Source organism: Panthera leo, chromosome F2, assembly GCF_018350215.1.
Source record: "Panthera leo isolate Ple1 chromosome F2, P.leo_Ple1_pat1.1, whole genome shotgun sequence".
NCBI classification, from domain to species: domain Eukaryota; kingdom Metazoa; phylum Chordata; class Mammalia; order Carnivora; family Felidae; genus Panthera; species Panthera leo.
The window spans coordinates 17,406,068-17,419,306 of record NC_056695.1 but is presented as its reverse complement, the minus strand read 5'-3'; the positions used below and the strand labels follow the sequence as shown (position 1 = coordinate 17,419,306).

The 13,239-nt window shown below is 41.0% G+C and overlaps 1 protein-coding gene across 6 annotated transcripts in view; it reads right to left on the bottom strand.

Annotated features, from left to right (window-relative positions):
- LOC122210693 (serine/threonine-protein kinase Sgk3) overlaps positions 1 to 13,239 on the bottom strand; it is a 144,210-nt gene that overhangs the window by 74,846 nt on the left and 56,125 nt on the right. For 3 of the 6 annotated variants that reach the window (XM_042923518.1, XM_042923519.1, XM_042923514.1), the window contains exon 1: positions 12,054 to 12,201. The exons of the other annotated variants lie outside the window; for them this stretch is intronic. The gene's annotated coding sequence lies outside the window, so the exon portion shown is untranslated. Of the gene's footprint in view, positions 1 to 12,053; positions 12,202 to 13,239 lie in introns of those variants that run through there. 6 annotated transcript variants of the gene reach the window in all.

Sequence of the window (13,239 nt, the reverse complement as noted above, 5' to 3'; positions counted from 1 at the left end):
ATAAGTGAACAAACAGACATTTAATGAGGCTAAGTAATTGCTTGAAGTCATGAAGCAGGAAGTTGGTGGAATCAGAATTTGAAGTAATGCCTCACTCCAGAATCTGTGATTTAACACGACACTATACCACATTCCCTCTCAAGACATTAAATTTTCTTCTATTATATATTTTATTAACACTATTTTTCAGACCAGTTTAAGGCTCATAGCAAAATTGAGGGGAAGTTACAGACATCTCCCATGTACCTCCTGCCCCCATACAGATAAAAGGGCATAGAGGGGCTCAATAATATGGCCTTCCTTGCACTGATAATGATCTAGCTTCTGTCAGTGCTGAGTGCCCAACCTCAACAGCAAAAACCAACACTGATCCCCACTATGGCACAATCCCACAGGGGGAACAGACAGCCACATGGGACAACATCTGTCCTCACAGAAGCCAGAGTTGCCTTCCTGGCCTGAAATGCTTCCGACCAGATGCACCATCCTTGGTTACAGCAGGCCTTATTCACTGTCATAAAATCCTATACAACATCACGTCAGACCAAGGCACACATTTAGAGCCACGAAGTATAACAATAGGCTCAGAGCCACAGAATGTGCTCTTTTTACCATGTATCTCTTCACTTAGAAGCAGCTGCTTGAAAGGGCAGTGGAATGGCTACAGAAGGCTCAGCTCTAGCACCTGCGAGCAAATACCCTGTGACACTGGGGCTGGATATGGTATATGTGCTATACCCAGAACCAACATATGGTTCTATCTCTCACACAGCCAAAATATGTGGGTCAGGAACTAAGAATGGCTCCACTCAGCGTTATCTCTAAGGAATTTTTGCCTTCCATTGCAAACTTGGGTTTGGTGGAAGAACGCTTTCACCAAGGAATAGTCTAGCCCTATTAAATTGAAAGCTAAGCCTACCCACTAGCCATTTGTGGCTCATTAAGCCACCCAACCTAATAAGAGAGTGGTTACTCTCCAAGTGACTGATTTGAATTTCCAGGAGGAAACTTGGATGCCATTATAGTGTGGGGAGGAGAATGACATCTGAATTGAGGAGATTCAGTGGGCCATGTCCAACAGTACTAGTCAATGGGAAACTGCTGCCAACTCAATAAAGATGACCCTACTACAGGGGCGCCTGGGTGGCTCACTCAGTTGGGCATCCGACTTCGGCTCAGGTTATGATCTCATGGTTTGTGTGTTCGAGCCCCACACTGGGCTCTGTGACTGAGAGCTCAGAGCCTGGAGCCTGGCTCAAGTTCTGTGTCTCCCTCTCTCTGCCCCTCACCCACTCATGCTCTCTATCACTCTCTCAAAAGTGAATAAACATTAAAAAAAATTTTTTTTAAAAATGCCACTACTACAGACTTGGATCCTGTGGGAATGAAGGTTTGGGGTACCCTACCAGTAAACAACTATGACCAGCTAAGATGTTGCAAGAGGGTAGGGGAGCATATACTAGCTACCAACTTGAGCCAAAAAACTAGCTACAGATGCAGAGACTATAGTACTTTTGTTTTATTTTAGTTTTCTTCTCTGCTCCCTTCTATGAACACTAGCAGTGGTTTAGGTGGGAGTATGAATGAACTGGATGCAGTGAGTGACAGGTCTTTGTGTTTCCCCTGAGTCAGGAACAAGAGTTTTATGCCCAAAGTATAAGAGGGACTACTAAGGGACAGAAAGGGAGGACTCTGCTGGTTATTCTTGATTTGTCTTTCCAGACTCATCTCCACCGTGCTCCATGCTCCAGGACAAAGACCTCTATAGCCTGCACCTTATAGGCTCCCTTTGCCTCTAGCAGTGGTTGACTTCATCCAGAGAGGCACTGGCATGGTATGGAGTAGACAAAGGGGGATAATGACATGTATTTGCTCATCTTGCTCCCTCCTGAGCAGACTGCAGTTTGATAGCTACTGTGTTCCTCTCTCTAAGGCCAAAAACTCCTGAGAGATGATCTTCTCTCCTGTGACTACAACTCTTATGTGGATGAAATGCTGTAATTCTCTCTCAAGTCCTTGGACAAGATTAAATTATCTGAGCCCTAGTTTCCCAATCTAGAAAATGAGGCTAGCAACAGCTACTTCATACGGTTGTTTTAAGAATTCGAGATAAGTGTAAAAGACCTAGCTCTGTGTAGTAGTCAATAAATTGGATCTAATACACAGCAATTTGTTTAAAATAAGTTTTTATTCCTTTGTTCAACAGACACTTATTAAGCACTCATTATGCATTAAGTAATAGAAAGACAGAGAGAAAATCCTACCTGCAAAGAACTTACCTCATGGGAAAGAATGATAAGCAATATAAAAATTTCAATAGTTGGCTAAGGGTGATAGGGTGATGTTACATGTATGCCTGGTACACCATGCAAGCACAGACAAGGGACACAGATGCAGACTGCCATATATTCTCAGCCTAACTAAAAATAAAGCCAGGCAGGTATGGGAGTAGAAGTTTGAAAGAAATCACCCTTGTCTGCCTCAATTTTCTCTGGAAAAAGGGAGCTAAAATCATACACTGGGAAATGAAAATGCTGCTGTGAAGAAAAAAATGAGATTAAATCACTTCCCTGCCCCTCCCTCTGCAAATAACAACAAGAAGAAAGAAATCACTTGCCCAAGCTACTATCGAGTTAATGGGCTAGGATTCAAGTCCAAATTTGACTACCTCCAAAACCTGTATATACTTGTTTGCTATACCACACTGCCTCACCTTAAGTAAGGTGTTCCTTCCCTTCAAGCTAAATCAATCTAGTAACCTCACAATATTTAATATTCAGTGGCTAAGCTTATTACAAGTCAGCTCACAAAAGCTTTACTGACAGGAAAATCAAGGAAAAACCAAAGCATAAAGGGAGGAGGTAACCTGCCCCAGGTGGTGGAGCCAGGATTTGAACTTCAGGACTTTTACCCATTATACCACACTACCTCTATCTAACACATATATGCTCTAAAGAGTCCTCTGGAGATCAATGAAGAAGGCTCATAAACTTATTCTTAAGAGGTCAGGAATGAAACTATGAAAAAGCAACCCTGCTATTACTTTACATTAAATCTATGTCTATTCTGTGAAACTGAAGCAATTAAAATTCTGCAAAATCATCTTATGGCCAGGCAGGCAAATAAAACAAAATGAGAAGATGACTGATACAAGAACCCCCACAACTAAAAAGAATAGAACAAAAAGCTATGTTGTTCATGTGGGAATAAAACTTGGAATTTGGGGGGAGGTTCATAGATATGTATGTTAAGCTTTTCAAAAGAAGAATAGGAAAAGAATCTGCCTTCACTCTGCTGCAGAGTCACAATAAAGTCTTGTAGATTGGTTCCCAAGGGCAGCTGGCTGGCCTAAGGCTAGATCATGCGGTTCTAATGAGCCTAAGTTCAGATACTAACCCAGAATGGAAGAACTAACCTTAATCTTCATCCAGTGATGACAAGCCCAACATGACAAACTCAGACAAGTCCAACATGACAAAAAGAAGTGGTCAGATGAGAAAAGAACTTTTGGGGACCAGCCAGACTTTAAGAGGGACAGTGTTTGGCAAAAGTAATCTAACAGCTAGTAAATTATTATACTTATATAGTGGTTCTCCTCAGGGGGAGACCGGGCAATGTCTGGGGATATCCTCGGTTGTCACAACTTGGGGGGTTGCTAGTGGCTACATGTCAAGGATGATGCTAAACATCCTACAATGCACAGGACAAAAGTTATCTAGCCCAAGATATCAATAATGTGGAGGTGAAGACACTAGTATATACTGAGTACTAATGCCAGGCACTATTTTAAGTGCTCACATCTAACCCATCACGTTCTCCTCAAAGAAGCCCATGAGGCAAGTATCTTCATCTCCATTTTACAGATGAAGGAACCTAGGCTCTGAGGTCCACATCCTCACACAACTCTGGATGGCAGCACTGTAATGTGAACATAGCTCTGACCTCAGAGCCTGGTGTGCACACACTCTCAATTTCTTATAACACTACTGCAGGCATTCCCTTCTTCTAAATTACCTTTGGAGATACGGGTTGAAGAGAGGAAAATACCAAGTGTCCGTCAGCTCTCAGGTTACAGAAAGAAAGCCTTGGCATAGGAAAAGCAGTTTTCTGATTCTGCCACCAGGAGGGGTCAGGTTTGTGGAGCACTGTGTCAGGAGTGGCCCATCTTCTTAAAACATCAGAACGTCAATAACTACCAGTGTGGTACGGAGCAGGTTCTGAGCACTGGCCCCATCACAAGGACAATCGTGGGCTAAATTATGAAATAAGGATGACACAAGAAAGGATGCTATCACAAGATATGGTTTTTTGAAGAGAAAGGGAAGGTTGTTTCTTTTTTTAAGCATGAATAGATTTCATTTTGGGGGGGGCTGTAAAAAGTAGAAATATGGATGAAACACCATGATAGAAAACTGTCCAAATTCATTGAACATCATAAAACTTTGTTGACAAATACTACTTAAAATAGACAGGCTTCTTTAAAAAAAAAATAAGCCTTTTACTTCAATTCCAGTATAGTTAACATTAGTTAAGCTTTTTTTAAAGCATTTTTTCCTTCATCATCATGCCCATCTTTTTGTCCATTTTATGCAATTACTGTCCTGGATCTTGTCCAACTTTGTTTCAGACAGCCAAAAATATGTTTTAGAGAAAATTCAAAGATTCTTCTGCTTTCACCTCTAAATTTAAGCAGAGAAGTTCTGTTTTTTAAGTGTTTATTCTTGAGAGCAAGTGCGTGCACAAGTGTGCACATGTGTGCAAGCAGGGGAGAGACAGAGGATCCAAAGCAGGCTCTGTGCTGACAGCAGAAAGTCAGATGTGGGGCTCAAACTCACCAACCACGAGATCATGACATGAGCCAAAGTCGGATGCTTAACTTCCTACCCAGGTACCCCTAAGCAGAAAAGTTCTTAACCCTGTTTCTTTCACACATCACGGGTACTGTTTGGTACTGACTAGTAGACCCTACCCAAGTTATGAGATAGATACATTTATAAGTATCAGAAACCACTCTTAACTAACACAGTAGAGAGGAGTTCAGTGATTCACACCAAGTCATAAAGGGAAATTAAGAACAATCCTGTTTCAAATGGCAGGAATCAGACCTGGAAGAGCTACAAATTTCCTCCAGCAGGGGGACAAGGACTGGGTGGTGGGTGTTTGGAAACCTTGTTAGGAGGGAACTGACAAAGGAAGAGACAAAACAAAATCCATATACATTGGGATTGGTTTGGAAAATGGGGACTGGCCCAGAGAATACGAAAAGGAATCGCATGGGGGTGGGGGCAAGAATTATTCCTGAGAAGACAGGCCAAGAAAGTTGGGTTTCATTTTAAACCACATTAAAAGGACCTTAGGAAATTCTTACTCCTAATTAGTTACTTTATTGAAAGCCTACTGTAATAGTACATAATCTGTATCTGTTTATTTCTGCCTCTCAGAATACTAGCTCCAAACACATCCAAAAGAAACAAAGCACATCTTTGTCACATCTATAAATTAAATTCACTGCAGAACAGATTAAAAATCTAATAGGATGTGCCAATGGAAGATGCATAGTAACATTCTCCCTACACATATCAACATGATGAATCAGTTACAACTTTTCCTGTTTTCCTTCCTAATATATCCTTCCTCTAATTCCCACTCCACCCCCATTTGATTTTTCCCTCACTCTATAATCACAAAGCAGTCCTAGTTTTTCCAAAGTTTATCACATTTCTTATTTGAGGTACCTTCTATTTATTGTTTCTTGATAGATAAAAGTGATTTTAAAAAGTGATAAAAGAATTAGAAATAAAATATGTGTAGAGTATTCAATGTTGGGACACAACACAGAAAAATAATCTGTGACCAACACCTTGACAGGAGTATCCAAAAACCTTGACAAAAGTTACAGGAGTCTGTTGGTTCTCTGAAACTAGCTCACTTAATACAGATAGTTTAAAAAAGGACTGAATGAGGTAAAAGTAACAGCTGACAGTCCTGTTCTCCAGTACTAGACTCAAAGCTGCCAGGATAAGGAAGAAGGTCCTAAATTTGCTCCAACTGATAACATGTCCCTCCACTGGTTCCAGAACTGACAGGGTAGGGATGTTAAGTGCAACTGCAATGCTCTGCTCTTTCTCAGGCTCCTCAAGTCACTGTCTTGGACTCCCCATTGCCAGAACACCTGCCCTCTTCCTGGAATCCCAAGCTTTTCCATTGGAAGGCACATTCCCAATGTATCTTCCAAAAGGTGGGAATACAGAACACTTCCAAGGATGATTCCTGGACAACTGTGATCACTGGCAGAGTGATGGGTGGATGGATGATTATATGAGGCACGAGAAAACAAACGTGGAATTTTATACAGAACTAGCAGTGGTAAAATACTGCAGGCCCTAGGAAGCCTTGTTCTGGCTGGGGAAATTGGGAGAACCGAGGAGGAACCAAAAACAAAACAACTACCACCCCCTCCCCAAAAAGACAACAATCAATATCGCATTTCATAGTATCTTTAGAGAACCTCCAACCTGACATATCCACTTCTTCTCTAACCCCCTGCAATCCATTATTCATTCCTGCAGTAGGCAGGGTCATTTTCTTAATCCCTATAAACCTGATAATTTCATCCCATTGCTTAAACCCTTTCCATTGCTTCCCTCTGCTCTTAGAATCCAAACTCTGAATTATTGCTATCAGCCTATAAGCACCTGAATGGTCTAACCTTTTCCTACCTCTTCAGTGGCATCCCACCAGTGCCTCCTAACCCACCACTTACTAGGCTCCCGTAGGAACAGCCCACTTCCTAGTTCTCACACACAGAGCACTCTCCCACCTCATCTCTTGTACCTGTGCCCCCTCTTCCCAATGAGGTCTTTGTTCCAATGCCACTTCCTGCAACAAGCCTTCAAGACCACCCTAACTACAGTGCTCCTTTCCCAAAGGAATCTTGTCATCATCCTGGTTCTTTCCATTTTAGCATTTATAATCATCTAAGACTGCATGTTATTTATTGAGAACCTCCATGACCAGAGTGTAGATATTGTGACTTATGTACTGCTACACACTTATTGATACATATTCAATTTACTCTTTCAACAAACAGGTGGAGGGAGTTTGTAAAAATTCCAATATGCTAAAGTGTGCGAGATCTTCAAAGTAACCAACAGATCATCATTCCTAAATCAGTCTCCTGAATCAACAATTTCTCCCTCTTTACTAGATCAATTCCGTTTTTTTTTTTTTTTTTTAATTTAAGGTGTATTTTGAGAGAGAGCAAGCAGACAGGGAGAGAGAGAGAATCCCAAGCAGGTTCCACACCATCAGCACTGAGCCCAATGCGGGGCCTGAACCCACAAACTGAGATCATGACCTGAGGTGAAATCAAGAACTGGATGCTTAACCAACTGAGCTACCCAGGCATCCTTAGATCAATTCCATTATTAAATACACTAATATGCTACAGTATCTTAACAAAATCCTCCTGAAAAGCATAGATTTATTTATTTAACAGACACAAAGTGTTAACCATGTGCTAGAGATATGTAATTAGGCTCTGCCACAACTTTTACTATTTGTATGAATGGTCCTATCTGATAAGCACCCTTAACCAGGCTTTTTAAAAACAAGGAAAACTCAGGATAAACACAGATGCTTATACAGTGTGATAAAGGAAACCTTACTCCAAAGCAAATATTTGGTTTCAAGATTCTTTTTCTGACAGTAAAGCTTTACTGGTTAGCACATAAGAAATTTCCCAAAGGACAAAACTTAGAATCAAAATTAAAAAATATTTAAATCACAGTACCACTTAAACAATAAATTGTCACACATTAGCTTTAAATCCTGACCTTATATTAGCTATTTATTAGTAAAAATATAAGCAACATTTTACCTTAAAGTTCTAACATTTAAAAAATTGTGACTTATATATATATATTTTCCCTACCAACTCTTTCTACCAACAGAAACCACAGCTTCATCCTAGGAGTGGTAAAATAAATTTAGTCGACACCTAAAAGTACTCAAAATCAACAAAAAAAGTAAGTTAGGCTAATGCATGCCCTACAATGGGTAAACTCCAGTTTAGGTTTGAGAGGCAATAAGAGAAAAAATTAAATTTCAGAAATGTCTGTAGACTTTAGAGAGACAAGTTTTAATTTAGGAGAAAAAGTCACAAGTAAAATAAAAGCATTCACGCAATTGGAGTATGTGCAAGGATATGTCTGTAATGAAATGAAACAAAATATATTAAACCACATGCTGATATCAAATAAAACCAAAAGCTTCTAACAGTAGATAAATTCAAGTTATATATCTATCACCTTTCTCTGAAGAACAAAAAGCTTCTGGCATGTGTCATCTCCATATACCAGGAAAATAAGAAAAAAGTATGAACATTTTATTAGTTTAAACAATGAAAGGAAAGAAGGTAACTACTTTCAGGCCAGAAAGAGGAAGAGAAAATGTTCAGTCTTATCCAGCACAGAAAACAAAGCAGGGAGACAGTATTATTTGTGCACAGAGATGCAAAAACAAAATAAAGCTTAGAAGTAATTCCCCACAAGAAAAATCCAAAGCTGATGTTGCTCCATAAACTGTCTTGTCCTAATGGTTTCCTGAGTGAGTTTGTGTATCTTTTTAAACTTCTGCCTGTCCAGCTATGTGGGTGTTGGATATGTTGCTCTCCCTACAGCTCTTCCCTTATGAATCCAGATATTATCTTCATTTGGATCTTTTTATGTAGTACTAAATTTCACCCTGCCTTCTTTCTTAATTACTCATACTGTAGAAGTGACTGAAGCTCAATATTTAATGATTTAAAGACCTATAAAATAGAACTTTAAGTTCATCTTTATTTAAAGAAACAAAGAAGTGAGTGTCTTATTTTTTCTTAAAAAAAGGAACTAGAATTTGTGTGTGTATGATTCTTGTCCTCCAGGAGCTTGTATGTAGCAAAAAAGAAAAAGATAAATGCCCAAAGAATTACAATTCAAAGTAGACTGTGATAAATTCTCTCAAAGTATGGAAAGATTCTAGGGGCACTTGGGTAGCTCAGTCAGTTAAGCATCAATTCTTGATTTCGGCTCAGGTCATTATCTCCTGCTTCATGAGATAGACCAGCATCAGGCTCTGTGCTCACAGCACGGGGCCTGCTTAGGATTCTCTTTCTCTCTCTCTGTTCCCCCCCACTTTCGCGCACGCGCGCGTGCACTCTCTGTAAAATTAAATAAACTTTAAAAAATGTATAAAAGCTTCTAGAATTCAGAGAAAGAATAAAACCACTTCCAACTGAACTTATCTAGGTTTCTGGGGTGGTGGTGAAGGAAGAACCTGAAGGCCGGGCACTCAAAGCAGAAAGGGCAGCCAAAGTCCTCAGAACAAATAGGGAATAGCCATTCGTCCCATTTGTCTGAATTCCTGCCTCCTTGCAGGGAAAGACTCACTCCATAAAAACAGAAAGAGAAACAGTCAAGAAACAACATTCACTTTGTGCTTTTACAGGGCATTATCATTAAAGCCTTATTTTATTTTCATATTTACAAGCATAAATTAGAAATCACTTTTCTTACATATAGGAGACAGAGGCTAGAAAAGTGCATTTGAGATCACAAAGAGAACTCTGAATGCCAGGCTTCTCACTCTGGATTTAATTCTCTAGATGAAGATGTAAAGGCATTTGAAAAGGGAACCTGAAAGGCTATAGGTGTAGAAAATGGAATGAAATAGAGGAGGGCTTGAAGAAAGAGGGGTTTGGCAACAATAAGAATGGCAAGTTTGCAAAAAATTGACAGGACAAATTAGTCAATTGCTATTTGCATGTGGAATGCCAGGTAGAAGGAGGCATTAACACTGCCTCAAGGTTTTATTCCTAGGTAACAAGGTTTTATTCCTAGGTTATTTCCTAGAAATAACTAGAATTGGGTGGAGGGGAGAGCAGGGCAAAATGACAGTGAATTGGCTTAAGTAATTACTAGCCTTAGCTGAAAATGTCTGCATCAGATGCACACATCTAACACCTTCTGGTGCCAGGCACTGTTTCCAGGGACCTAAGACACAGCAGTGAATGCAACTGGCAAGTACCCCAGCCCTCATGGAACTTACCCTCTAATGGCAGACAAGAGATAATGAACAAGTAAATAAAGAGATAAATATATATTACAGGAAGAACGGGGTTGTACGGAATTTTAATTGGGAGGGTTTACTGAGAGTGTGACATCTAAACAAATACCTAGAGGTAAGGGAGTGAACTACGCAAGAAGCCTGAGAGGAGTCAGCAAGTAAACACCAGTATCTTCAAACAGTCACCCTATGATGCTTTTGAAGTCAGCAGCAATTGCAGTATATCTCTTTGGTGACCCAGTCCTATTTTCTTGGGCTAGCATTCAGTGTTCCACTTCCTGACTCTATCCTACCCAATCAAGAAAACTTCACCAGTAACACAGTGATAACAAACTGCCTAGTAGGTCAATTTGTTTATACTGGCTGTTTATGTTCCCTACATGGGAGAAAAAGACTACATTTTAAAACAACAAAACCAAAGCACTGTTAGAACATGTTTATACAAAGCTTAAGAAGACAACCATCTTGTTCTCAAAGCAATCATTGATGTAGCAATTTTGAGACTTGAGATTTAAATCAAAGGTGCTAAAGAATGATTATGAATCATGCAATTAAGCTACCAAGGAGGATGCTACAGAGAGGAAAACCATTCACAGCACCATAAAACTGTCAAAAATAAAAATAGTATAATTATCGAAACCAGAAGTAGTATCATTCTTTGATTTTATAATTTATTGTTCAGAAGAGCTGAATTCTAGTCTAAGCTATGCCTTTTATTGATTCTGGGTCCTGGGGCCTCATCTTTATCTGTAAAGGGCAGCTGTTGTGATTTTTCACATTCCTTTCGATCTGAGATTCTAGGTGGCTAGTTATGGTTCCTATGATGTTTAGTTTATTTATATATTTGGGTACTCTGGTTTACCTCCTTTTCCAATAATAGTACAAATAAGCACCCGTCCCAAGTAACACAACTTGTCAGTTCTGTGTAAAAGTGATACGACCTTCTTTTAAACAAACCTGCCAGAGCTTGGTGTTTAAAATGAGGCTACACTCTGCAAGTGCTGCCTTTTCTCATCCCCGTTTAAGAACAGCCTTCAAGACTCTTAAGGCTTCTTTATCATTTGAGAGTGGATTAGATTTGAAACCAGGTGGATGATCACATCTCTGGTAAATGAGAAAAATAATGAGACCTTATGGTGGGATTCAGCCTTTGAAATTCCAAAGGAATCTGCAAGCATTTCTATCAACAACTCTGCGGAAAGGTTTTCCGGTGTTGACGGCTTTGTTAGATTAAAGCCCATCTGAATGCATAATAAAAACAGCCAACGTTAGTGTGGGCTATGCGCCAGGTGGAACTAAGTATTAACTGATTTAATCTCATAACAATCCTATAAGGACGGAACTATCATTATCCTCATTTTATGTATGCAGAAACAAAGTCATAGAGGAATTTGGCAAACTGCCCAACTTTTCACAATTAACAGGTAGATTCAAACTCAGGCATTCTAGCTTCAAATACTCCACAATAATCTCCACAATACGCTGCCTATGTAAACCCTGGAGCTCTTGTTTAAATAACAGTCCCATTACCAGTTGCACTCTTACAGTTCTTGCAAACTGACTAACATGAAGTCAAAATAAAGCTGCACTACAAGTTCACTATCGACTTTCTCCTCCAGTCGTGAACCACGAACTAGAAATGCATTTTAAAGAACACAAAAACCTCAGTACCTGAGGTCTCTCGAGATTTGGGGAGGAGGTGTGTAGAGCAACGCAAACGCTTTCTGTCCTGGAGCTAATGCCGTGAACAAGTGCTGCAAAACTAGAGACAGACCTGCGCCTCTCCCTCTGGGGGTTCACGCCAGGAGGCCGCCCACTCGTACCACGCGCTCCTACTATGCACGGAAGTAGCACAGGGGCGGTTCCAAACAACACCTGGCTCAAACGCGCCCGCGGGAGTACCTCCACCTGGCTCTCGCTACGCCCAGACCCTTCCCCATACTTACCTTCGGAGATCCTCGCCCGACGCATAGCGAGTGGGAAACGCCACCACAGCTGCGCCACAATCAACGAGTCTCGGCGCCGCGCCTCTCGCCCCCAGCTGGGCCAGCCACCCTCCCCGCCTTGGCCCGACCTCCTAGTTCCGCCCCCCGCAGGAGGCCCCGCCCACACAAATAAACGGAACCTTCTCGGCCGCCGGCCCCGCCCACAACTGAGGGCGGGGCTAATGCTCACTCAGCTCCGCCCCGGGCTTTAGGAGGCGGTGGACCGCAGCGCAGCTGCAAGCTGGATGCAGCCTCGCGGCCCTAAATAAATAAAGGAGGGGGAGCCTGGGGTGCATGACCCCAAGCAAGGAAGTGCGCGATGCAGGCGAAGGGAAGGGGGAAGGGGGAAGGGAGAGAGCCAAGGGCTAAGATAAGGAAACAGGCTTGGGAGGCAAAAGAGAAGGCGCTCTCCCCAGGTTCCAGCTGAGGTGTAGTACTGGGTGAGACATCTTAAAGCAGAAGAGTTCACTTTTTCAGCTCCATTAGCTAATGAGCTAATCTCATTCTCCTGCAGGTTAGGAGTCACACGCGAATTTAGGGTTCCATGCATGAATAAGGAATAGCGTTTAGAGAAGCAAAGAAAGGAAGCAAATCCTTTACTGATCTCCATCCACATCTCGTTCATTTAAAAAATTCTAGAAAGGACTCTCAGTAAGAATAGCTCCAGACTTAAATTAATGTTAATCATTCCTTCTCAAACAGCTCAGGCACTTTTCATGAGAGCAGACTCATTACACTCAAAACGAGTTTGGCATTAATGCCCATAGTACACTGCTACGAAGTTTGCTACTACAAGTATGGATAAAGGAAAAAATCAGACCACTAAGAAGGAGATACTTTATTAATATATTTGATTTTTGAAGGTGAAGAACTATTTGCAAATCATGTCAAACACTAATTGAATTATGGTGGGGAAACACAAGGCTCACTTCACCAACAGTATTTGCTGAAGGAATTTCAGAAAACAGTAGCAAGAAACCAGCCTAGCTGTGTGGTCTTAAGGGAAGTCACAATATCTGAAGCCTTTGATTTGCTTATCTGTAAAATGAAAAATTACGCCAGGTGACTTCATGACCTGGAAATGCCCTTCCAAACTTGATTTCATCCTGCCAGGCTCAACAATTGAGGGCAAAGGACCATAGGGAAA